Raw genomic sequence first — 24283 nt, 5'->3', positions numbered from 1 at the left:
TTTTCAATATTTGTTTCCTCACAAAAACAGGTGATACAGGTAAAGGAGAAAAAAATGCAGGTGTTTTTCAGCTTATTTAAAAGCTTTTCTTTTTTTTCCCCTCAAAATAAATTTTTACTGAATGTAAACATGAATAATAAAAGAAAAGAAGAAATAGACTGAGACTATAGTGAAAGTAGCAAGCTGAAGTAGTTCAATACCTTGGAGGGGACGACAGATGTGTACTTAGGTATGAATTCAATAAATATATAAAGATCATCTTATTTAGTGCAATGAGGAAGACATTCCACTTATTCCTGTTTTATTCTGGGAGAATACTATTTTAAGAAGATAACGGTGAGCTACATTAAAGTGGGGGGAAAAAATCAAATAGAGTTACTTAAATTAGATATTATGTAGCACATTTAGAGTCACTTGATAATGTTTTAATGATCTTCCAGGTAAAAGCTCTTTAAAGGAGTTACCACACAAATATTTCATAGGCTGGCTTACACCTCTAATAAGAAAAGAAGCATTTAAGTGCAGTAGCAGAAGCTACCAAAAACGGAAGTCATTTTTACTTAGTAAGATGACACCAGTGCTATATAAACAGCTAGGAGTATAATAATGCTGTAGCAATAATCAAAGGGTACCCTCCTGTGTTGAAAAGGAGTTACTCTAGTTAGGCTGAGCAATATAATTTCTTTCCTCATCACAAATGTAAAATTAAAGATGACTTTATTGCAATGATTTATTCTAGTCCTTCTAGACATTGTAACTATTGCAATAAAGATAATAGAGAATAGTTAGATGAAATGAATTACTAAAACATAACATCATTAATAGATAAAAATACTTTAAAAAGGCAAATATCAGTTGCTATTATCTAACAGCAAATTCTTACACTGGTAATTATATCAACAGGGCCAAATAAAAGTACTTTTTATGTGTAATGTAAGTAAATTACAAATTTGACTAAAATAAATCACATTTTTAACATAAGAGTTCTTTCAGCTGAGGCTCTAGTGGATACATCTGACAGCCCTGTATGCCTCCACCCTGACATACAGTTATTAGGAGCAGTTTGTAACATTCCCGTTTTGTCTGTGAAAAGACATTTTAATTGAAAAATCATTTGCCCATAAAATTATCATCATCAGTTTACATTCTACAAAGGGACTGCATTATGACCATACCAGAAATTGTAAGTGGATTCATTTTACCACTAAATCACTTTACATTATGCTGTGAACAGAATGATTAAAGCAGGTTAGCATTTTCTTGGCACAGTAATTACGTGGTTATGCATTTCAGCCACACCAATATTTCTACTAGCTAGTCCATTTATCTTGGTGACAGAACATCTATACTAAATGGACAGAACATGTTTTATTTACTTGATGCAATTCATTTAATGCACAAAATACTTTCAAACTTAGTTTTTGTAATCATGATAGCTTTATCTATTTATTTATTTATTTCATTGTCTTGTAGAACAAATTTAATCTAGTGCATAAGTAGTGAATAAAGTATCTAGTAGGTCAGCTACACAGAACTTAACATGGTTAGATCAAGGGAAATCGAGACAGTATGATTTGATGCACTACTCTTCTTTTAGGGACTAAAATTCTCAGTGAATTAGAAAAAGGAAATGCCCATTCAAAACTGATGGCAATGGCCACAGTGTTTCAAAACATAAACAACCTCCATGAAAACTTGTTAATTGGCTTGCTGACTGTGGTGAGCAATAGTGACCTGAATATTTGGCTGAAAGCCACCTTTTCTCAATGCAGAGAATACAAGCCCAACCAACGGACACCAACTCCCAAAACATCCTGCTGAAGTTTCACCTGTGACTTGGAACAGCGCACTCCTGCTCTCACATTCTGGACTGAGCCCAGTATCCAGCTCTTTGTATTTGATGATCCATATACACATGCCCACTAGACAATATACGTGGGATAGTAGATAGTACATTTTTATTTGATGTTCAATTCTTTTTTTTTTTTATCTGAAGAAAATAGGCTCCATTCTTGTTCAAAGTAAAGAACTCTCAAACTGATTTCCTCAGCTGCACAGCCTTTAGAAACTGGCAGAAGCATTACAGCTCCCCAGACACACTCCATTCTCATTAAATGACTAATCTAAAACCAGCCAACCAAAACACATTGAGTAACTGCACAGAATATGAATGTTTTACTCCCGATGTAGAACTCAAATTAAAACAAATCACAGTTATACCTCAGGTCTGAGTGACCCACAGGGTAATGCTCTATGGTGTGCTTTGTACAACACTGATGACATGTTTTGCTTTTTTTTTTTTTTGGTTTGTTTCTGTTTTGTTTTAATCTAATGACCAAAATTCAGTTCATGAAAAACAAGCAACCGTAAATTGTACAACTTTAAAACGTAGGTACAATCCCTCAAACTGGAAACAGAAGTCTGGCAGTAACAGAGCATGACAACTCAACTACATTTTAAAGCAACATTAATAGAGCATATTTGTGCATCTACCTTTCAAAAATAAATTATTACCAAAAAAAAAAAAATAACTAGAAGCATTTTCCTTAGTAGCATCAAATTACTACAATCAATTACCCGCAAAAATAACACAATATACTTCTGAATTTCAACAACATTCTAGAGGCAGCAATTTATAGGCAGTTAAATATCTAACAATATTGGAATAAATAGACTTTGTTTAAAAATGTCAATATTGAATATTTCAAATTATTTCTGCTTAGGAGAATATTGTTTGAAGCTAAATTTTATGTTTACCTAATTTCTAATATATAACTTATCTGCAAATAAATGCTGTAGTGATCCTTAGAAATTTTCTGAACACAAAACATATACATTATCTTGCGCAACAAATTAGACCAGACAATTATCAAGTATTTTATCAACCTGAGAATAGAATAGAACATATCTATTAGGTATATAGAATAGAATACAGAATAGAATAGAGTATATCTATTCTATTCTTTGTACTAGTCAAACTGCTCCTTCCTCAGATCCAACTAAATACACTTACCTACAATGTGCTCCTAAATCATACCCACTCATAAGTCCCAGCAAACCTCCAACTTAAAACAAATCACTTATACACAAGAATCTCTTTGCTTGGAAGATATTTGCTGGATACATGTCAATTCAGAGACAGCACAAGCAGTGACAGGAGTGATACTGTTTAGTTTTGACACAAAAGGCGTTGGTCCCTGGAAGAAAAGAAACTCTATCTTTCCCTTATTGTCTCAATAACATGCAAATTCTGAGAAGGGATAAATCAGAATACTCCTAATATCTACTGACCCTAGTACTCCCCTTTAACTGTTTATTTCCATTATAAACAAGGTTTTCCTGCCCCCCTGACACTTCCCCAGTAACTAAAGCAGGTAAGCCAGCTTTAAGATAACATAGTTTTGTGTTCCTTTGTACAGAAGTACAAAAACACAGAAGACTCATAATCTTGTAGCCTATTAGGTACCTAAGCATGAACTGTAATTTGATGCAGGCAGTTGCTTTACTTTTAAATACACCAGGGCCCCAAATAATAAAACTATAAAGCAGAACACATTGTGCTTGTCTGTAGCGCATACAGAGATTCTTCTAGTTCCATCATTCTCAGTTCAGAGGCTGAACCCTAATAGTGCATTATTTAACCATCCCACTAGTTGACCAAGGAGATTAAAAACTAGGATAACACTCAGAAACTGTATGTTGAGACATCAGAAAAACAGAAACAACCTGAGAACCACGAAAAGGAAACAGGAAAAGAAAAACTAGCACAGGTCCCAAGGATAACAAAAGCACATCAAATACATGACTTTGAAAACCACCTATTTATTTAATTCACCTGAAAAACAGTGGAAATTAAAGTGCCGAGACAGTGGTACCCTTAGTCATCTCTAAATAACTTTGAAAAACTGCCTGTGTGTTAAGATGCCTACTCCTAGGTGTCCATTTGAAAAGCAAACTTTTCAGAAAACACACTCCATGAAAGGTTTCTGTCTTTATTTTGCTACCAGCTTCTATGAGAATCCCCCCAAATCCAAATAAGACATTCATATCTAGCCACTGCAAACAGAATCTTCTTACAAGGTTTCCTTAAAACACTCTAAGCTATTTTGTGGTCTTTCAGTCCGCCTATGTCTCTACAAAAGCCAGTATTCATTTAAAAAGCTTCAGTGCCGTTCTGGACGGCATTCATCAATATCTTTTGAACAATGTTTTTGCCTAACAGCCATTAGTGAAAAGTTTGAACTCTTTGTAGCATACCCTGCTTGAAAGCATCATTCACTGAATGATTTAAGCAATGGCAGATGACACTATGCACCTAAGTGCTTCTCAGTACTTTATTAGTAATAATGCAGAAAGACTGCCTTTCACATGAAATTTAGTGGTCAAGCTTTCAGATGTGAAAGACAGCTAAGTACACAGTTTTAAGGTGGCTTCATGTACAATAAACTGTGACAATTCCACAGTTAACTTTTATGGACTTTATGCACTCTATCTCACTCTATTTTGTTATATACACTTATGAACATAATTATATTAATATTTTCATTTCTGTCTGAGACCTAAAATATATCACGTAAGTGAGGCTTTAAATCAAAGGCTATTTATCTCGGTAGTGATCAGGAATAGGACCACAGTAGGGAAGCCTTTTATTTGGTGAAATCTCAGTGGCAATAATGAAGGAAACAAAAGTCCCATATTTTCATGGCAGAGACTGTCTTATGAAAACCACAAATATAGTTGTAGGGTCATAGTGATCATGAAACAAAGACAACACACGCATGATTTGATTTTCTATTACACTTTCTCTAAACAGCCCAGCTACACAGAACTCTAATGGAAGCTAATTCTCAAGAAGCTAATTTCTAATGGTTTAAATTCCTTATGGTTTCTGGTCTTATCTAGAAGGTTTAACACAGGTGAAAGGAAAAGCTGAAGCCATACAACACCAGTAACAAAAAGCCAAATGATAACCAGAAAGGGATAGGTTATACATCTATACAATTCTATGGGGAGAAAAAAAAAAAAAAAAAAAAAAGCTTTTGGCAAAGTGCTGTCAAAATAAAATAAATCTTAAAGCAGAGAAAGTTCCTTCTCATGTCAGAATACCACAGGCCTAACCCCCAATACAGAACAACACAGGAAAGGATTATATCCTACACCAATTTTGCAACAGAAATCATCTAACAGATGGAATTTTGGATAACAATTTCAGTCAAAATCTAACTTCAGATTACAATGGAAATGTGGAACTGAAATGTCTGAGTACAAAACTTCACAGACACTAAAGCATGAAAGCAGGGATTCAGGAACATGAAGGTGTATATAATTAAAACATTCACATCTCTACATTTATTTTCTGAGCACACATTTATAGGCTTCCTGCTCCCCCCCTCCCCCCCACCCCCCCCCCCCCCCCTCCCCCCCCATATGGGTCATATAACAGCCCATAAGAGTAACAGCTTTAGAACTTTAAGAAAAACTTCATTAAAATGTGCACTTATATTTGGATTTGGGAGGCATTTTTGAAGATCCTGTGTTTGTTTGCTTTTTAACTTTGTATTTATTTCTCTCAGCAGAGAGAAAATGTGACAATTCTGAGGCATAAAGCTAAGTTTGCCTTCAGGTAACTTAACATCTGATCCTGTAGCTGGGCTGCTGTTTTGATATCCTCATTGATGATTCCATTTTTCCAGAAGTCATACATCTGTAGCTGGCTCATTTGAGCAAAGCTGCATAATACTTTTATAATGAGTCTGATACTCTAGATTAATGTGAGAGAAGAAGAAAAAAAAAAGAAGGAAGGAAGGAAGGAAGGAAGGAAGGAAGGAAGGAAGGAAGGAAGGAAGGAAGGAAGGAAGGAAGGAAGGAAGGAAGGAAGGAAGGAAGGAAGGAAGGAAGGAAGGAAGGAAGGAAGGAAGGAAGGAAGGAAGGAAGGAAGGAAGGAAGGAAGGAAGGAAGGAAGGAAGGAAGGAAGGAAGGAAGGAAGGAAGGAAGGAAGGAAGGAAGGAAGGAAGGAAGGAAGGAAGGAAGGAAGGAAGGAAGGAAGGAAGGAAGGAAGGAAGGAAGGAAGGAAGGAAGGAAGGAAGGAAGGAAGGAAGGAAGGAAGGAAGGAAGGAAGGAAGGAAGGAAGGAAGGAAGGAAGGAAGGAAGGAAGGAAGGAAGGAAGGAAGAAGGAAGGAAGGAAGGAAGGAAGGAAGGAAGGAAGGAAGGAAGGAAGGAAGGAAGGAAGGAAGGAAGGAAGGAAGGAAGGAAGGAAGGAAGGAAGGAAGGAAGGAAGGAAGGAAGGAAGGAAGGAAGGAAGGAAGGAAGGAAGGAAGGAAGGAAGGAAGGAAGGAAGGAAGGAAGGAAGGAAGGAAGGAAGGAAGGAAGGAAGGAAGGAAGGAAGGAAGGAAGGAAGGAAGGAAGGAAGGAAGGAAGGAAGGAAGGAAGGAAGGAAGGAAGGAAGGAAGGAAGGAAGGAAGGAAGGAAGGAAGGAAGGAAGGAAGGAAGGAAGGAAGGAAGGAAGGAAGGAAGGAAGGAAGGAAGGAAGGAAGGAAGGAAGGAAGGAAGGAAGGAAGGAAGGAAGGAAGGAAGGAAGGAAGGAAGGAAGGAAGGAAGGAAGGAAGGAGGGAGGGAGGGAGGGAGGGAGGGAGGGAGGGAGGGAGGGAGGGAGGGAGGGAGGGAGGGAGGGAGGGAGGGAGGGAGGGAGGGAGGGAGGGAGGGAGGGAGGGAGGGAGGGAGGGGAGGGAGAGAAAAGCTTTGATAACTTAGAGGAAGAATACACCAACTGTCCCTTTTAAAGCAGAATCTGAAGTTCTCTCATTCTGCTACTGACTTGCTATAGAAACTTCTTTGGACAATTCATTTCATAACTCAGTACTTCTATTTCTCTGTGTATTTACTGGAGGCCATAAATGATGATTATCTTCACTAGTAAATCATTTTGAAATCCACAGACTATATGTTGAATGGCCAAACAGGATTTATAAGTAAAAGTAAGCCATAGACCACATAAATAAATGCCAAAGGTTTTTGTGATGAACTGTTGTGATGAACAGTTATATGGATCTAATTTATGAAAACACTTAAAAGTATTCCATTGAAGCAACTGGTAGTCTTATGTTTGTCTTGCAAATGAACAACTCATCATATATTCCTTTGTTATACTTCTTATTAGTTATCTTAAATTGTCCTGTTACTGCAACAAGGACTCCCAACAATTGTGATTATGATTTCTTAATTACCTCTTTGTAAACATGTTACAGGAACACTGCAAAGAGAACTGACAATTTTAGATGAATTACTTCTCCCTACCTCACCTCTGTTCTAGTCAACAGCTAGACAATGAACAATAGTCTATGTTCTTAAAATAATACAAAAAAAAGCTTTCTAAAAGCTTTAACTAAAGACATAGTTACTCAGCTGATGTAAGATATCTAATATCCCATGAAATCAGTAGAGTTAGATTAATTCACATCACTAGAAAAAAGAAAAAAAAAAAACACCACCTTTCGTTGTTTTAAAACAGTATCGTGTTCTTCGTATTCTGTACTCCAAGTGTATTTCAGCAGAATACGCTCATGGAATACATGCATCTCTATATGAGTTTAGAGATCAAGGAGACCAGAATCAAGGAAGCTATATATAACAGCTATAATATATCCAAGCTGTAATAATGTATAGGTATACACTGTATCATCACTGGCACAATGTATGTTTTCCAATAAATGTGTTTTATTTAAATGGGGGGAAGGGGGGTAGAACATCAATAGCCCTCAAACACCAAGAAAATAAAACAAAGAGCACAGGACGGTTTCACATAGATACTCAAAAACTATGCTAAATCACTCTTTTAAAGAAATTATTTCGAGCATATTAATTCATCCAGTCATTTAATTATGAATAAAATAGTGTTAGAGCACAAGAGAAAAGCACAAACATACTTGGAGGCCTTAAAGGGTAAATGTAATTATACACTATAATAAAACCTAGCACAGAACTTTTCAGCCAGTGGTTCAAAGCACTCAGATATACTTTTGGAGAAGCATAAACAATGCAAAAACCTATAATTGCAATGTCAGTCAGGAAGTCCATACAGAATACCAAGTACAAAATCATATCTTACTTCATTTGTTTCCATGGGTCTTTGGCAAAATAAAAAACTACAATGCCAACTGCAGAAGCACAGTGTCCTCTGCTGGGGAAAATTACATCCATTTCCTACCTGAACATAAGAAAAAAAAAATATAATCTGTAACTCTCATAACCAAAACTGAGATAGACCAATCAATCATTGTTACAAAAATCCCATTTTTCACAGCCTATATAAAAAAGTAGGAGACAGAAGACCATCCTGGAGATACTGCTTCAGTGACTTCTAGCAATTCAGACTTGATTAATAGCTCAATAGCTGTTACCTATATAATTCACCTTAAGTGATCTTAAAATACTTTACTTTTTCATGCATACTGTCATTACTGAAAATGACATATTCAACCATTTGTCAAAGCTAACTAAAAGGGCTCTAACAAATGCTCTTAATCTTTTTTCCTAATATCAGAACTTAGCTATAACGTGTGCCATCTGTAAATTCAGAACAGTACAAGGACTGCAGGATAGTCAGTAGGTCTCTGATTACTGGATGTGATCAATTCATTCACATGAAGAAGTTGTACCTTTCACTTCTAAGAAATTAAGATCTCATTCCTAAAACGGAGGCTTAAAAAATAATAATAATAATAATAATCTACACCTATCATGTGTGAAGTATCTCTTTTAACAGTCAACAGTGCAAGGAAGTAAACTTGTCAACAGGACACAGCCATTAGAATTGATTCTCCAATTTAAAGAGCAAATACACCATTTGAATATTAACTACGGCATTTGAAGGGAAAGAAAAGAACAAATGCATAGAAAAATAGGAAATAAAATGATAGAAGCATCAACCACTAGTTCCCAGATAAAAAATAATAGTTCTTGTATATAAATGAATTCAGAGACCATGCCCCTTATACATTGTTTCTGTATTTTAAGACAAGATGAAAATGAAATAAATCTTTTTTAAAATATTCCTGTATATTTAAGCCAGGTGAAAGAGTTACATGTTTTGCTTTGTTAACCAACATAACCCTGAAGAAACCTCACAGCAATGGTATTATGAAGTGACATTATTTGTCTTCACAGACAAAATATATTGTGGCATACCACACTCATGACTGATGCTAGGCAAACATCTTATTTTTAGCTTGCACTATTATAAGGCCCAACATCCACAAATGTTAAAAATTGAATGCACATCCAGTGTAGAAATGAGTCTCAGTAAAATGGAATATGCACAGGACAGAACAGACCATGGCTTGTACCAATCTGAAACGCTGAAGAAGGTATTGTGGTTACACACGACGTAAAAGAATGCAAAACAAATTACCTTATCATATATTGGTTGCACCACTAAAAATGCTATCTGCGGTAAAAAAGGCAAGAGCAACCTTACTAGAACAGGATGGCAGTGTGTAAAATCTTTAACAATGTTACTAGTGACAATTTTTAGTCTTTTAGTTGCTGTTTATATACACCATATATATTAGGCTGGTTTAAAAAATGATAAAATTTTGACTTGTTGACTTAACAGAAATAACCCAGGTTTTAATTTCCACAAGTCCACTAAAAGAGCACCCAAAAAAAGAAGATATTTGCAAGATTTAACAAAATGGATGAGGTGGTGTAATATGTGTTTGGGCAGGGAGATGAATTTATCATATAGACACATTAGTCATTCAGTATTACAATGAAAAGTGTATGATTCTAAAATGTATTAGAATCCTCAAATAAAGATGATACACCATACCTACATATTATTATAATGTTTTTGCGTGTTTGATTTACAGTTATGATTACCACTCTTCCATGTGCCCATTGCCCTGTTGTGCATGCCTTATTTTCATTTCTGCACATAACAACCCAATTTGTTTACACAGCTGTAATTATTATTTGCCTAAAGTTTCCAATCTCTATTTTCAGATGAATTTCTTTCATTCAGAATATAGCTTTCATGAAAAGGAGCCAACAACACCTTAACTGTCATGCACATTAAAGTCAGCCAGATACACAGCCAAAAATCAAGGATATATATGTGTGTGAGTATACAGGGTGAAAAACTCTCAGATAAGGATTCCTGAACTAAAACCAGATGTTATTTCTCTAATTAAATGGTAAATTTAAAGAAAATTGGAGGGAAAAATAATTCTATTTTTCTATGTCAATTCAACTAAGATAACCATATAGCAGTTAAATTAGCCCAGCAAGGTACAGCTGTGAGCAGTTATAAAACATTTATCAGAATTGCACTCATGCTTAAGACTAACTTAACTGAATTGTACAGTAGCCAGTAGTTACTATACAGTAGATTATTGTCTTTATTGTCTTTAAATATACATGTACAATAGTCTTTAATGTCTTTATACAATTGTCTTTATTGTCTTTAAATATACACTAGTCCACTGTTCCTATGCGCTGCTCTGAAGTCATCAGATCAGCATGTGTGTGTACAAGTCTATATACATATAAACATATACACACACGTGCACATGTAAATACATATACACAACAAAGCACATACTAACATGCAGTAGGAGTTGGATCTTATAAGCATTTCACTTGTCTCCTCATCTCTTTTAAAAGCCAACTGCCTTGCAATGGTTTTCCTCTTTTTTTCTTGCACAGAACCTTTATACCCATCCCTGCTGTCACTCACCACACACTCGCAGGGAAGGTAAGCAAAAGAATAATGCCTTTGGCCTACATGGTGTTCCTGTAGCAATGCTCAGGAACTATTTCATTTAAACATCTCACTGGATCTCTAATGTCACATTATCTTAAGCCATCGAAGTCTAGAACTACCTATAATTCAGTTAGTACACCAATATATTCATTTTATGGAAGGAGGAATAGAGTTGACGGAGAACAAGATTGTGTTGAACAAATGATAAAGGGGGTTGCTGTTTCATCTGGAATGGATTCCACAGATGTTTTATGTTTCTTAGTCCACTAATGGAGTAAGAGTGTCATCACTCCTGTCTGCTGATAAAACTAAGGAAAAGCTACCACAATTATTTAGTTGAAGTCAAAGCACTGCTAGTGTGATCCCCTAAGGCTGCTTTCTGAAACTGGAAATAAATGATTTTTCCTCTTTGTTTGCCATGCCAAGAAAAGATAATGCAGCTCATTCAGTTAACATTTGTCACTGAAGCACATTATCCCTCCAGGAATAATACGTGGGAGTAGCACAGACCTAGTGTTTCAAATTAATCAAAAATAGGATTAATCGTGCAAGAAACAGAAGAAAAATACAATTTAAAAATAAAGTTAGAGCAGTAGCAAAGTATAATTAAAACATACTTCCTAGCTACTATTTCTGTTGCCACCTGAAGCTTGATTTCATCAGTTACCTTCCTCTGATTTTTAATTCCTCAGCCATAGCATGGACAAGATTTACTGTATGCTGATCTGAATGACTTTAGAGCAGCATATGCAGAGTGCCAGGGAGCAGTGCTTAGGCAGGGAAAGGTGAGAATTGGGCAGGAGGACAAAGAGAACAATTTTCCAGATAAGTAAAGACAATGAAAACACTTTTTGACTGTTTTTGACTGCATTGTCAGAGCAACTGGTTGGCATCAGGGAGGATAGAAATTTACTAGCCAAACTTCAATAAGAACTCTCACATGGTAGATAGGATTCAAAAATGAATATTACAATTTTGTAAGCATAGCCAACAATGCACTTCTTCCGTTTGTATCTATGTGTCTTTTATTAGGCAGCTTTTTCATCTACAACAACCATTAAAACCAAGTATTAAAGTAAACTGAATTTGGAACCTAACCTTCGAATCACTGTGTCACAAAGCATTTAACAGTATTTAATCTTTTAATCTAATTTTAACAGTATTTAATCTTTTTGCTCTCAAAAGTAATTTAATAATATTTTCTTATGATTGTTTATTTTCAGGTTTTTAAATTTCTATGTTTATATTTCATAATGTGCATAAAACAGTGGTGTACATATACACATATTGTGGGTGAATGCTCAGAATTTATTGATTTTTACTAATGGGATGCACAAATCAAAAAGGCTTGATAACCATTGCAATCACACAGTCGGTACGATCCTTTCAATCTGAGTGCACTTCAATGTAAATTCAAAATTTATTTATACTAAAGTAAAAGAAAAGCCCAGTTTTGTAGTATACTCATACTTATACACTAGACTGCAAGTATATTAAGATGTAAGAGCAAAATCAAAAATTCTAAATAAAGCTCCAGTTACTAGAAGGCATCCAGATTTATTTTTTTTTTTTTTTAACTAGATTTAGTAAATTATCGTTCGTGCATAGCACAAAATTTAGGATGACAAAAATCGTATTCTAAACCTGGACAGCTTAGTTATTTAAATAAAGCCTCCCAGCACAAGGATCCAATCCCAACACCAAAAAAAAAAAAATAGAAATCATGCTTTATTTTCAAGGAGGCATAGCTTAATGTCAAGAATTTTTAAGTCTAGGCTAAATGTGCCCTTTTGTATAAACATCCCAGTGAGGTCGGAATTAAATGAAAGGCACACCAGATTGCTCCAAAAAGTTTCCAAAAGGCACTGTTTAATGGCAACCGTGCAAACATTTAGCAAGACAAACTCCAGGAGCAAATTCAGCAGACTCTCTGAAAGAGGGACCACAACCACTGGCTTGAATCAAACTACTGCTTACAGTTCATCACAAAACACTTATAACCTTACCTTTAAAAACAGCTTCATTAAGAAAGAAAAAAAGTAAAGTGTACTGAACAAAATATAAAACTATATATGTAATCTAATAAAAAGAAATAACAATGTATGTAAATCTTTCTAGACTGGGGAAGAAGGGATGTGAATCTTTAAGCATTGATTAGCTAGTTATTGACATCACTGGAAATTGGTTTTTGGTGGTGGTGTTGTTGTTTTTGTTTTTGTTTTTTAGGTCTGACAAATTTTGAAGTTTAAAAACAAAATTAAAATACCTAACGTCTTTATCTTTTCTATGAAATTTCCATTCTGGCAAATCAAAATCTTTCAATTATGGAGTTAATACTATTTTTAGTCTGGTTTCTTCTTTCACACATACTAAAAATACCATTAGGTGAAGAGAAAATATAAATTGTGAGGGTTCTAAGTACCTTTCATTGCCTATTTGCACTTTTTTTTTTTTTAATTAAACCAGAATATTTTTTTTTGTGGAAAACATACACTGCCCAATTTTTAAACTTCATGTCTACAATATTATCAGCAAATTCATTCATTTTGTAATGTCCCTACAGCATATTTTATACTATAAAATGTTTAATATATTTTGTTTATAATATCTGAGTTTCTAGAATTCATTACTGTTCACAGATGCATCATAACTGGCCTTTTCCAGTTTATTAATGATGTCATGACTAATTATAATGCTTAATAGGCTATCTCAGGTAGAATTCCAAGAATACATTCACAAAACTGTGTTTAATGTGTGAAGAGGGAAATGTTAATGGAGAGATGAAAACAAAATATGAATCAAAAATGGAGACTGAAGACAGGAGATTCAAAGATAAAGAAGTGTCTGAAGAGAGAACTGACTTCTCATTCAAATGGCTCAGCTGCCCTTTCATTAGTAATTAGAACAGTTTCCTTTATCATATGCTTATTCGGATGAAGAAATTGATCTGTTTCCTGTATTTTTTAAATAACCCAGTCATTAATGTGGTCAAATGTGCTTGCCTAGTCCAAATGGATCCATCTAGATCCACTTTTAAGGACTATGGAGTGTTTCTTTTTCCTCATCACAACCCAAAAGTAAGAAACCAATACTTTTGCAGTAAATTTTGTGGAAAGTTTTTCATGTTATTAGATATACACATCAACACCAGGACAGCCATTTTATTCAGGAATTTACAAGAGAAACCTAATTTGTAACTTGTGTATTGCATCATTAATAACATGAACTTCAGTATTTTGTATGGCACACAACTGCTTAGTGAGATTATTGCTCATAATTTTGTGTCTGTCTCTCAATCTGTCTTTATCATGAGATTAAGTAAACTAGGCAAATTAGCACATTCTGAGGGCACGTGCATTTCTGCATGTATTCACATCTGCCCACCTGTGCGTCTGAAATCTCTGAATTTATCTGCCAAGTTCAATCAACAATAACTGGATTGGCATCTCAAAGTTAATTACGTTCTTAGATGCTTTATTAAAGCCTGCAATATGAATCCAACTCTCATCATATACCAGAGAAAGGGTTATGAACATCCCAAACACAAGAAAAACTTTAATCTGCATTTGCTGATTTGCCTTTTTAGATAAGAGAATCTAACCATAGATTGTAAACAAGTCTAATTTCTCCCACTGCTTTCATAATTAACTGCTTGTGAAAAAGGTAATGAGGTTTATTTTTTATTCTAACGCAGAACAGGAATGTCAGAACACTAACATAATCTGAAAAGCATCGGATTTTTTTTAAGGCCTTGCAAGTCTGAAATCAGTTGGTTTTTAGATGTCTGGAAATGAGTGCTTAACAGCAAGCACTATGAATTCATAGTTATGAAACTTGTGATCTACATTCTTAAATTCTTCCAGTGTTTGCACATTTAAACTAGAAATGGCAAATGAGAAACTATACATGTCCAAAGTTGTCTTTGTTATAAATAAAACTGAAAACAAAATAGTTTAAAACAAATCAACAACAACAACAATCAACTAAACCCTTGGATAAGCAGTGGAAATGGGAAAAGGCTAAAATAAGCCAGGGACCTTTAATGAGAGAATTAAGAGTGTCAAGGAAAAATAAACTGTCAAAACAGCAAAGAAAAATATTCAACTTTCCCTTTAATTTTTTTCTAGATTTGTAATTGGAAAGCACTGTTCAATATTGAACAATTTGTATTCAAATTTTACTTTCAAAAAATGTGTTATTTCAATTAGGAAAGCTACAGTTAAAGGCAAAACAACTTAAGACCACCGAAGGATAGAATGTGACATAGTAAATGCAATAAAAATTGTTGTAATAAAATTTTGGTGAAGTCTCATCCTTCCCTCAAGCACCACAGATTAAGAATAACCATTACTCTGCATTTTGATAGAAGCAGCCATCATTAATCGACTATTAATTTTCTTTTTCAGCAATAATGAATCAAGAGAATCTGATTAAGAGAACCTTGTCATATGCTTCCAGTGGTAAGACTTATTTTACAGAACTGTCCAATGACATAACACCCAGAACTGCCAAACTCTTCTTACACAGCTCTCAGTGTACTACTCAAATCATATATGTCCTAAATGAACCATTCTTATGCTGCCTTTAGTTTAGACATCTGATCACAAAGGGGTTTAAAAAGTTACCTTCTTCTGAAATGTTACTGTGTTTTGAGAGATCTCTCACATCATTCTAGAGTTTGATCAACTTCCTATTAACTTAAGAAGGAACTGATAAGGCTTGCATCTGTACACATGTTCTCTGAGTATGTGACAGGATTTTGTCTTTAGTTTTAGAAAGCTTAAAACAGTAAGATTATTTGATAGCTTCAGCTGTCAAGCTTAATAAAAACACACTTAAATGAAAACAAGAGTCTCTGGGGTTTGTGTTTTATTTGAACTAGCTCTCTTTCATTAGCAAAGCTAAAACTAAGGGAACGCTGCTATCCAACTAGAATCCCAGTTTATGTATAAATAGTCTTAGCAGCTCCTAGCAGAGGTGACATTGCCAGAAGATCTGTGTCATGCTCTTCGCATTGTACCTGCACAATCTTGTCAATGTGTGATTGATTCACAGCAGAACTGAGAAATCTAAGAGCATTATGGTTTAAATCTGCTGTTTCTGCCTTTGGCTTCTACATCAGGATGATTCATTTTCTGAATAGCAATTCTGCTTCCTGAACAAAAAACAATACCGCTTTTTCCAGCACTAACTACAGATATAGTCATTAAAATTTTGTCAATTTTACTTTGTATTATGTTAATTCCTTAAAGTCTATAATTTCTGTCATCTTTAAACAGATGTTAAATGAAGGGGTTTAAAGAAAGGCTTCTCTATTTTTATTTTTTTGTTGTTTTCTCTTTCTATAGGGAGACTCTGGATGTCTAAATGAACCTCCAACTTATCCCTTTACAATTACAGAAATTCATGACATATCAGAATCAAGTATTATTGAACAGGTACTGATATAACAGAAATAAGTCAAAGAAACATTTTTATCACCATGTTTCAGCTATGGGGTAATTAATCAAAATGCCACAATGTCAACAAAATGTAAGTCCATACTCAAAGATATATGGCAAGGTCACTAAGACAAACATCGAGATCTTAAGGTAGTTTAAATTTAACTAGCAATTTTGATCAGTCCAGGACCACCAAGACTTATAGAGCTTTTGGTTCAAAAAGATTCTCTCAGTAATACCAGTGCAAATCTATACAATTCACTAACTGTGTTCAGTTAATCTGGAATCACACACATTTAAGAAGCAAAAATATTGACTAGGTTTGAACAGAATTATCTAGGAGAAATATAATGTAGAGTCACACTTACAAGAAAGTAGTTTGTGTCTTGTCTATTTTCTTCAATAAAATTGCTTGTTCAGGATTTTATGTGGCCAGTTCTTCTCTCCACTCAGTTCAATTATTCTTCTAGAATAAAATAAGATGTGAAATACTACATCAAGGGGTTAAAAAACACATGGAGAAGAATAAAACAAAACAAAATACTAAAAAGTGCATACTGGAAAACATAGTGCAATAGAGACTAGTATCTTTGTTGTAGTCTCTTTTACTACAGGGTAAGTTATTTAAATTTACCAACCAGAGATCTAAACAGTGTTAGTATAAGCATGTATTTTCAAAATGAACGTGTAGAAACTCATATGACTTCTCCTAAAAAGAAACTAACATATATTTCCCTTTAAGATCTAGATAAAAACTCCTATTAAGCTTTAAAATTGTTTCCGGAGTACATTTAGCTTTCCCAGCCTCTGAAACATAATACATTCTTTAAAGGGCAATTATTGGAATTCACATTCTCAACCCTATTCATAAGAATGATCACAATGCCCAAATATCTTCTAAGTTTTCCTTTAAAAAGGAAAAAAAACTTGTAGTAAATCACACTTCAGTTATCTGAAAACAGTTAAACTAATAATTTTGTATGGATATTGAAAGGTAAATGTCCATAGGAACAGCTATACTAAAAGTTAGGGCCTGTGAATAGGTACACTGTACTTTCAGAAGACTTTATAATGTAAGTATCTCTTGACATTTTCATTGTTGGAATAAATGACTACAAGACAAGGGCTTTTGAGAGGCTGCTGATTAAACTGCCCTTTATTGTTAAAAGCATAATTAAGTAATACTTGAATTTACAATTCTCTTCAGGGAGTCCCCACTCCTAAAGAAATTAGAAAATGGTTCAGCCTCAAAGTCATCTAGTTAATACTTTTTAATTATCACAGCTAGCCTGTGTAGCATTCACATTTGCAAGGTTTCACTTTATTTAAAGAAATTAAAGTGCAAATCTAATCATCAAACTCTCCTGTTATGCATTGTCCAAAGTCTTTTAAACAAAATATAATTTTAAAGCAGTGTGGAGTTATAAATAGCCTGCTGTTTGGAATAGTCTGTCAGTCTGTACCCAATTATATATGTTTGGCTAACAGCTCTCTAATTAGCACCCACTTCTTATTCTGTAGCTCCTAAAATGTTTACATTTGAAGTCACAAATTGCTGTCTAATTATGTCAGCTACCTTGTTTTACATAAAAAATAAATATCTGTCCATGCTACAAAAGCAAAAGATGCTGTCATCACTGGGTTACTAGAAGATATCCCATTGATATCTCAAGCCTTAGAAAATAGCATTTAATTAAAACACTTAAAAAAAAAAAAAACAGTAGCAACTTTACTGCATCAAATAAAAACAGTTTCAGTAAGAGAGACCATTGTTTCTGAAATTTATTCGACTTGGTAAACCAAAGTGGAATGAACTGCTCCCTTAACTCTGTTGAACTTTCAAAATGTGCATGTTGTCACATTTCCATCTACACCCTCTGGGAATTTGCCAGGAAGGAATGCTGATGAGCAGTGAGAGATGCAAAATGAAGTGAAGACTGGCAAAGAGTAGGATGAAGGTAAAGTGGGACACTTCAAGGGCTGTGTGCACACCCCAGCAGCTGCCCCATGCCAGAGAAGAGCCAGCTCCAGCTGCTTCAAAAGAGACCTGCTGCTGGCCAGAGCTAAGCCAATGACACTGCTTGGGCCTGTGGGAGAGCAGATTGAAAGAAGAGAGAACAAAACTGCTGTGCTACAACAGCTGGGAGAGGAGTGAGAAAATGAGAACTGCCTGTTAACTGAATAACACTGCCTGTTAACACTTCCTAGAATAAGATGCTATTTCAGACACTTTCAGTAACATAACCCCAGTATTTTTGGTAAGAGATGCATTAAAGATACATGAATATCCCCATCCCATGTCCTTAGGGACTGGCACTGAAAAGTTAAGAAGCCATCCAGACTTGTTCTGCATTTTCTTTACAAAACAGTTGACCTCTGCTTGTGAATTATTCTCCCTCTCTCTCAAGAAAATATATATATATATATATATATATATATATATACACACAAAAAGCAACAACCACACAAACATGAAATAGAAGTTCCAATTTCCTCCAGGCCCGAAACTATTTCTTCTATATATTCTCACATTCTTAATTATTAATTTGCTCTCTCATCTGACCTGTTTGGTGAGCTCTTCTCACAAGTACTAATGTATTTTTCAGGCTGCAATTTCTAACTTATAGATGATCCTTCACTATATTAAAAATCTACTCCCTAAACACTTCCCTATCACTAAGAAAATTAGCTGTCACAGATAATTAGGTTAATTTAGCTTAATGTTCAGATGAAATGTGCACATTATTAATGAAAGCAAACATATGGAGCAGGTGACCTTGCTTCTGCCAAACAGTGTACTTCATACATTCAGCATTTGGTAGGCATGGCCTTTACATACAGTTAATTGGCCAACTCAGTTACACTGAATGATGGAACATTTCTGTTGATGCTAAATTTATTAGGGCCAAAAATGTTCCCAGAGGAAATGTTACCAAAGTCACAAAATTTATAGTAGATACTAGAAACTTTATAAAACAAAGATTATATTGCAATTAACGCAGCACTAAATTTGAAGCACATTAATCCTCTTTTTTAAAATAATATTGCCATAGCTCTCTTCCAGAACCTGAAATTCCATGAGCAAATCAGAATGATACAAAAACAGAACACTGACAATTCAGGCTCAGACCCATCAACCTGGGGCTTCAACCAATCACCAAAGGGAAAAAAAAATGCACTTCCACTTCTTGTTCATCCATTGCTATTCATTGGCACATGTCACTGAGGTCCCACTAGTTGTATCACACCTCACCTGAAACTCAAAATGCCCACTTCCTTAGGTCATTGACTGCTGAGGATACTCTGTGAGTTTAGCAGCTGTGGATTTCCTGCAATAACCTCCTAGAAGCTTAAAGTGTAAGACCCTTTCTCCCTCCGCTATCTCACTCAAATCTTTCTACAGAAACTCAACAATTATGTGCTACACATTCATAAGGACTAATCTACTCAACAGATCAAGTATAAAACTGGTACTTCCCAGAAACACACTTTAATTTTGTTTCAGCCCCACCTTTTCATAACATAAATATATTATTAGCATTGTGGGTTTGTTTTTGTTTTTGTTTTGTTTTTTTTTTTGTTTGTTTGTTTGTTTTTGTTTTGTTTTGTTTTTCCCTAGATTTGTAGGGAAGCTACACAATTATGAAATTTTAAAACCATGATCTCATTAATTAATTTTTTTTCCTTCCTGCTTTGCACTTGCGATTGTCAATTCTCCCTGCTCTTGTGCTAGGTCTCAGTGACACATATATGTGCCACATCAAGGAGGCAGCCTTAGAACTTCAAAGTCATAAAAGAAGTGAAATTAAGAAGTTTCTCTGATGCTTGTTAACACAGAGGTGCCTATCTGGAGTGAACAGGGTACGTGCACAGGCTTTGCACAAAGCCTCCAGAGTCACAAGCAAAACTGCAGATATTCTTAGAGAGTTTCCCAGTGAATCTTTAGACAATACTGTGGTTAGTGCTGTTGCTGTTAAAAGCCATTTTAACCACCATTATTGTTTCTATAATGAAAAGTTTTGTTTCGATAACTGTGTTCCATAATCAATATGTGGCAAGTAAAATTTGCAAGCTTACATGTATTTTCATTTTAATGAAGAGTCATTCCAATTTGCATTCAAATTGATTTTTTTGGTAAATATTTTTTTTTAGATTAACTGTGAATAATTTTTAATCTCATTACTATCAACAGAATTCAATACTTGAGGGAGGAAAATTATGCACTTCATCTGGCTAAAAAGAAAACTTCGTTTAGTTTATGGTTTATTAAATTTTACTTGAATCCAGAGCAATCACAGCTGAGTTCAATGAATTGTTAATTCCCAGCATTAGAGGCCTGCAAGTTGATGAAATATATTAATACTTAGTGAAACTTCACTTTTTTTTGCCACCCAAAAAATTCTTCAGCTACCTGCCTAGAGTAGCTCTTATCTTCTGGTTGAAATCTATTTGTTTGTAAAGCAAGACACTTCACTGTTGCAACTAATGTGTCTAAGGCAAGGCCAATCAGAAAGAACTGCCAGCTCCACACTGGAGAAATCTCAGGGCTAATGCGAGCTTACTTGCAGGCATTAAATGTTTGTTTGTTTTTCTGGGTTCACTAACTTCATAATGTAGCTCCAGTTCACACTTGGCTCCTTATACCACCAAAAGACAATTTGTTAAAGATCTCTAGGCTGTGTGGATTCTCAACACATTTCCTTCAACTTTTTAAGCATAAATAGAAAAATGACACACTGCTTCTTCAATATTTTTACTCCAATTACAAGTTTTCCTATGAGAGACAGGCATGTTGAACTTTTTAACATTAGATTGGTTTTATGCTTCATCTCATTAGAATTCGGTAATGCAATATTGGCTTTGATGTGTTCAGTTGGACCTGAAGAAAAAGAAACAAAAACAAAAGATCATGCTAACTAAGGAGCTGCATTCGTACTGGGAACATGACACACACAGTAGCTGCGGTTACCAGAAACTGTTAGAACTTTAGATAAATTTACTTCAGTTACACTTAGCTCCTTATTTTCTGCTTTAATTGGAAATTTTAAACTATTTTCTTGTTTTTATTTTGCAACCAGAGGCAATTTAAATCTGCTTTCTTGATTGACACTTCAGTGTGAAGCAGGGAAAAAATCAGAGAAGGATGTGTTAAAGCACTATGAAATCAGCATTTAACTCATGATCATGGAAGATGGACCTTGAACATTTCCTTTTGCTATGGGCATCGCAGAATTTTTTCTTAACTCTTACTTTTAAATGAGACTTGTGTTTCACATAAACAATTGTTTGCCTTTTTTTTGTTGTTTTAAACAGTGAAAAAACTGCTAAAAAACTGCTTTCATCAGCGCCTGCTTAGCAATATTCAGACATGATCACATCAAACCATTCTTCCCAGTCCCATATGTCTACAAAAATGAAAGTTCTACAATACCTTGGCCACATGAATTATTCTCTATAGACTCTCTATAATTCCAACTACAACTATTACTACAGAAAACCTAATTAGTAATTTTAAAATATATTTAACCACATAGGCTTATACTGTAACCTCTTAAGAAACTAACAATAAGCTTTACCTTCTCTTTTTTGAACAAAAAGAGCAGTTTAATATGATATATTTAAGTGTGTTCAGATCTATGTTGAAAGGGACTGTCAAGGTGGCATTATTACATTCTGTGGCTGAAGAGTCCTAATTTGAGTAGTTATTCTTTATAAATTTCTTTTCAGCTTCATTTCAGACTCTTGCCTAACCTATGAATCACTGTGCTGAGCAGATTTCCTAAAATCAGGAAAAGTCCAGTGTACAGAGCAAAAGACTCCAAGAGACCTCAATGAAGGTGCTAGTTAATGAGAGTGAGTGTACAGGGGATTGTTAAAACTCTTCTCTCACTGGTTCACAGCTGGGGTACAGGCTGTGGAAAAGGAAGGGTTGGCAAGAAATGCCACCATGTTGTTTTCTAATGATCATGGAAAGCTAGTGGTCAGAGGCCACTCTTGTAAACAGAACTGGCACTGGGACATGAATCAAACAGTGGGTGAAGACACCTGATGCTCATGTTCCTATGACTGGTGCAGGTGCAAGTGTATATAAGGAATCCACTTGTGTTCCATCTTTGCAGACTCCTTGTAGAATCTCTTGTGGAGGTAGGACTTTGTCCAAGGCAACATTCAAAAAATTTCTGCATATTTAATCATTTATTTTGTCTCAAGGGGTACAATAAAAATTGCCCAACATGAACTACTGTTCCTTAGTTTCAAAGTACATAAAGAAGGAAAATCACTTTCACAAGGAAGCTGGCTTTAAGGACAAATGAAATTTTGCTTAGAAATAATCACATGTACATAGATACTAACTTATCTGCTATACATCATAAGTCACTGAAGAGAAATAATGGTGGACTGTGAGAGAGTCTGACTTGGAATGTCTAGAATCCTACTCCATTAAAATGTTTGCCTTTCCTCTGACACCTCACTGTGTTTTATCTGTTACTTTAGAAGCATGGATTACTTCCCTCACAACATGTAGAAGAGGGAAAAGAAAATGAATAAATAAATAAATAAATGTCTTGTGGAACTATAGTGTTGGAACCCAGAATTATCTAAAAAAAAAAAAAAAATAGGAAAAAAAATCATAGAACCTGTTAAAATACTTAAGACCATGATAGGTTTCTGTTCAACTTTTAGTCCAAAATCAAGTAGTTTCTAGGGTGTTTCAAGTGTCAGTATGCTATAGCTAAGTTTAGCTAAACATAGCTTACATTTTTTTCATATAAAATAATTTCTTGTTTCTCAAAAGATCCTGTTTCTTCAGTATTTCAGAAATTACTACCATATCATTAGCTACACAGATAAAGGCGGCTATCTGCTTTGTCATGTTACAATTTGTAGATTCCCTAAAATCCTTGCATGGCAGTGTTTCATTTCAGTGCTGTCATATTTTTCTAACAGCTCATCAGCTTTGCTAAAATTGGAGGTTTTTAATCTTTCTATGACTCATCTTGGATAATTCTTTTTAAGTTAGCTCTGACTTCTGCAAATTATGCTTTGTTTGAGCTACGCTTATTCCTGTACAGAAGCAAAAATCTCTCAGCCTCAGCTAAATGCTTACAATTTACTATGCAGGGACAGCTGGAAACACTACACCCCCTCCAGGCACTTCATTCTGTTCTCTTTATTTCATAGAGAATTTGGTGCTAAAACAGCACTATATTTTGACTTCTCTGTCTTTTGAAAATTTTAAGGCAAGATTCGGTACCACCCTAAAAATACTAGCAACCTCAAAGAAAATTTAGTGGTCTGGGGTTTGGTCCTATACAGCTCAAGTCAATAGGATTTTTCTCAACTTAACTTAGGGCCTAGTGTTTAGACCCTTGATGAACTAGTGACTGTTGTTGTGGCACATATTGTGCAGAGACTAATTTGATAACAAAACAGTTACTTTAAGGATTAAGATTTATAATTATAAACAAACAGCATGACATCTACAGAAATGGCTGAATACAAGAAATATTGTAATTCACATCTTTAGTGAAAAACATAGAAAGCCAGGGTTTCTAGAGAGAGAAAGTATCTTTTAATAGACCCCCATGACAAGTCTTGAGAAATCACAATTTAAATATTTTTCTTTTTCATGACATCAACTTTTGCACCCTAGAAGATAATAGGATTCCTGACAATTTCAGTTCCAACACAGTGGTAAATCAGTACATTTTCTGGAAATTTAAACAGATCCAGATCACATTGCCCTAAATTCTACAGAAATCACTACAATCCAAAGAACCCCAATAGCAAATCAATTTATATGACTGAATTTTCAGCTTGGAGAAAAGGAGGCTCAGGGGCGACCTTATTGCTCTTTATAATAACATTAAAGAAGGCTGTAGAGAGGTGGGGGTTGCTCTATTCTCACACGTGCCTGGTGAAAGGACGAGGGGGAATGGGCTAAAGTTATGCCACACAAGGTTTAGGTTGGATATTAGGAAGAACTTCTTTACTGAGAGGGTTGTGAGGCATTGGAATGGGTTGCCCAGGGAAGTGGTGGAGTCACCATTCCTGGAGGTCTTTAAAAGACGTGTAGATGTTG

At 34.9% G+C, this 24283-nt stretch overlaps 1 long non-coding RNA gene across 13 annotated transcripts in view; it reads right to left on the bottom strand.

Annotated features, from left to right (window-relative positions):
* LOC137861858 (uncharacterized) overlaps nucleotides 1-24283 on the bottom strand; it is a 535363-nt gene that overhangs the window by 461427 nt on the left and 49653 nt on the right. For 11 of the 13 annotated variants that reach the window (XR_011099897.1, XR_011099893.1, XR_011099896.1 and 8 more), the window contains one exon: nucleotides 16569-16666. This is a non-coding gene — a long non-coding RNA (uncharacterized lncRNA). Of the gene's footprint in view, nucleotides 1-16568; nucleotides 16667-20966; nucleotides 21080-24283 lie in introns of all 13 variants that reach the window. The other 2 variants (XR_011099892.1, XR_011099895.1) reach the window with 1 other exon arrangement.

The sequence above is a fragment of the Anas acuta genome, chromosome 10, assembly GCF_963932015.1.
Source record: "Anas acuta chromosome 10, bAnaAcu1.1, whole genome shotgun sequence".
NCBI classification, from domain to species: domain Eukaryota; kingdom Metazoa; phylum Chordata; class Aves; order Anseriformes; family Anatidae; genus Anas; species Anas acuta.
The sequence above is the reverse complement of the archived record's forward strand: the minus strand, read 5'-3'. Positions and strand labels throughout refer to the sequence as shown.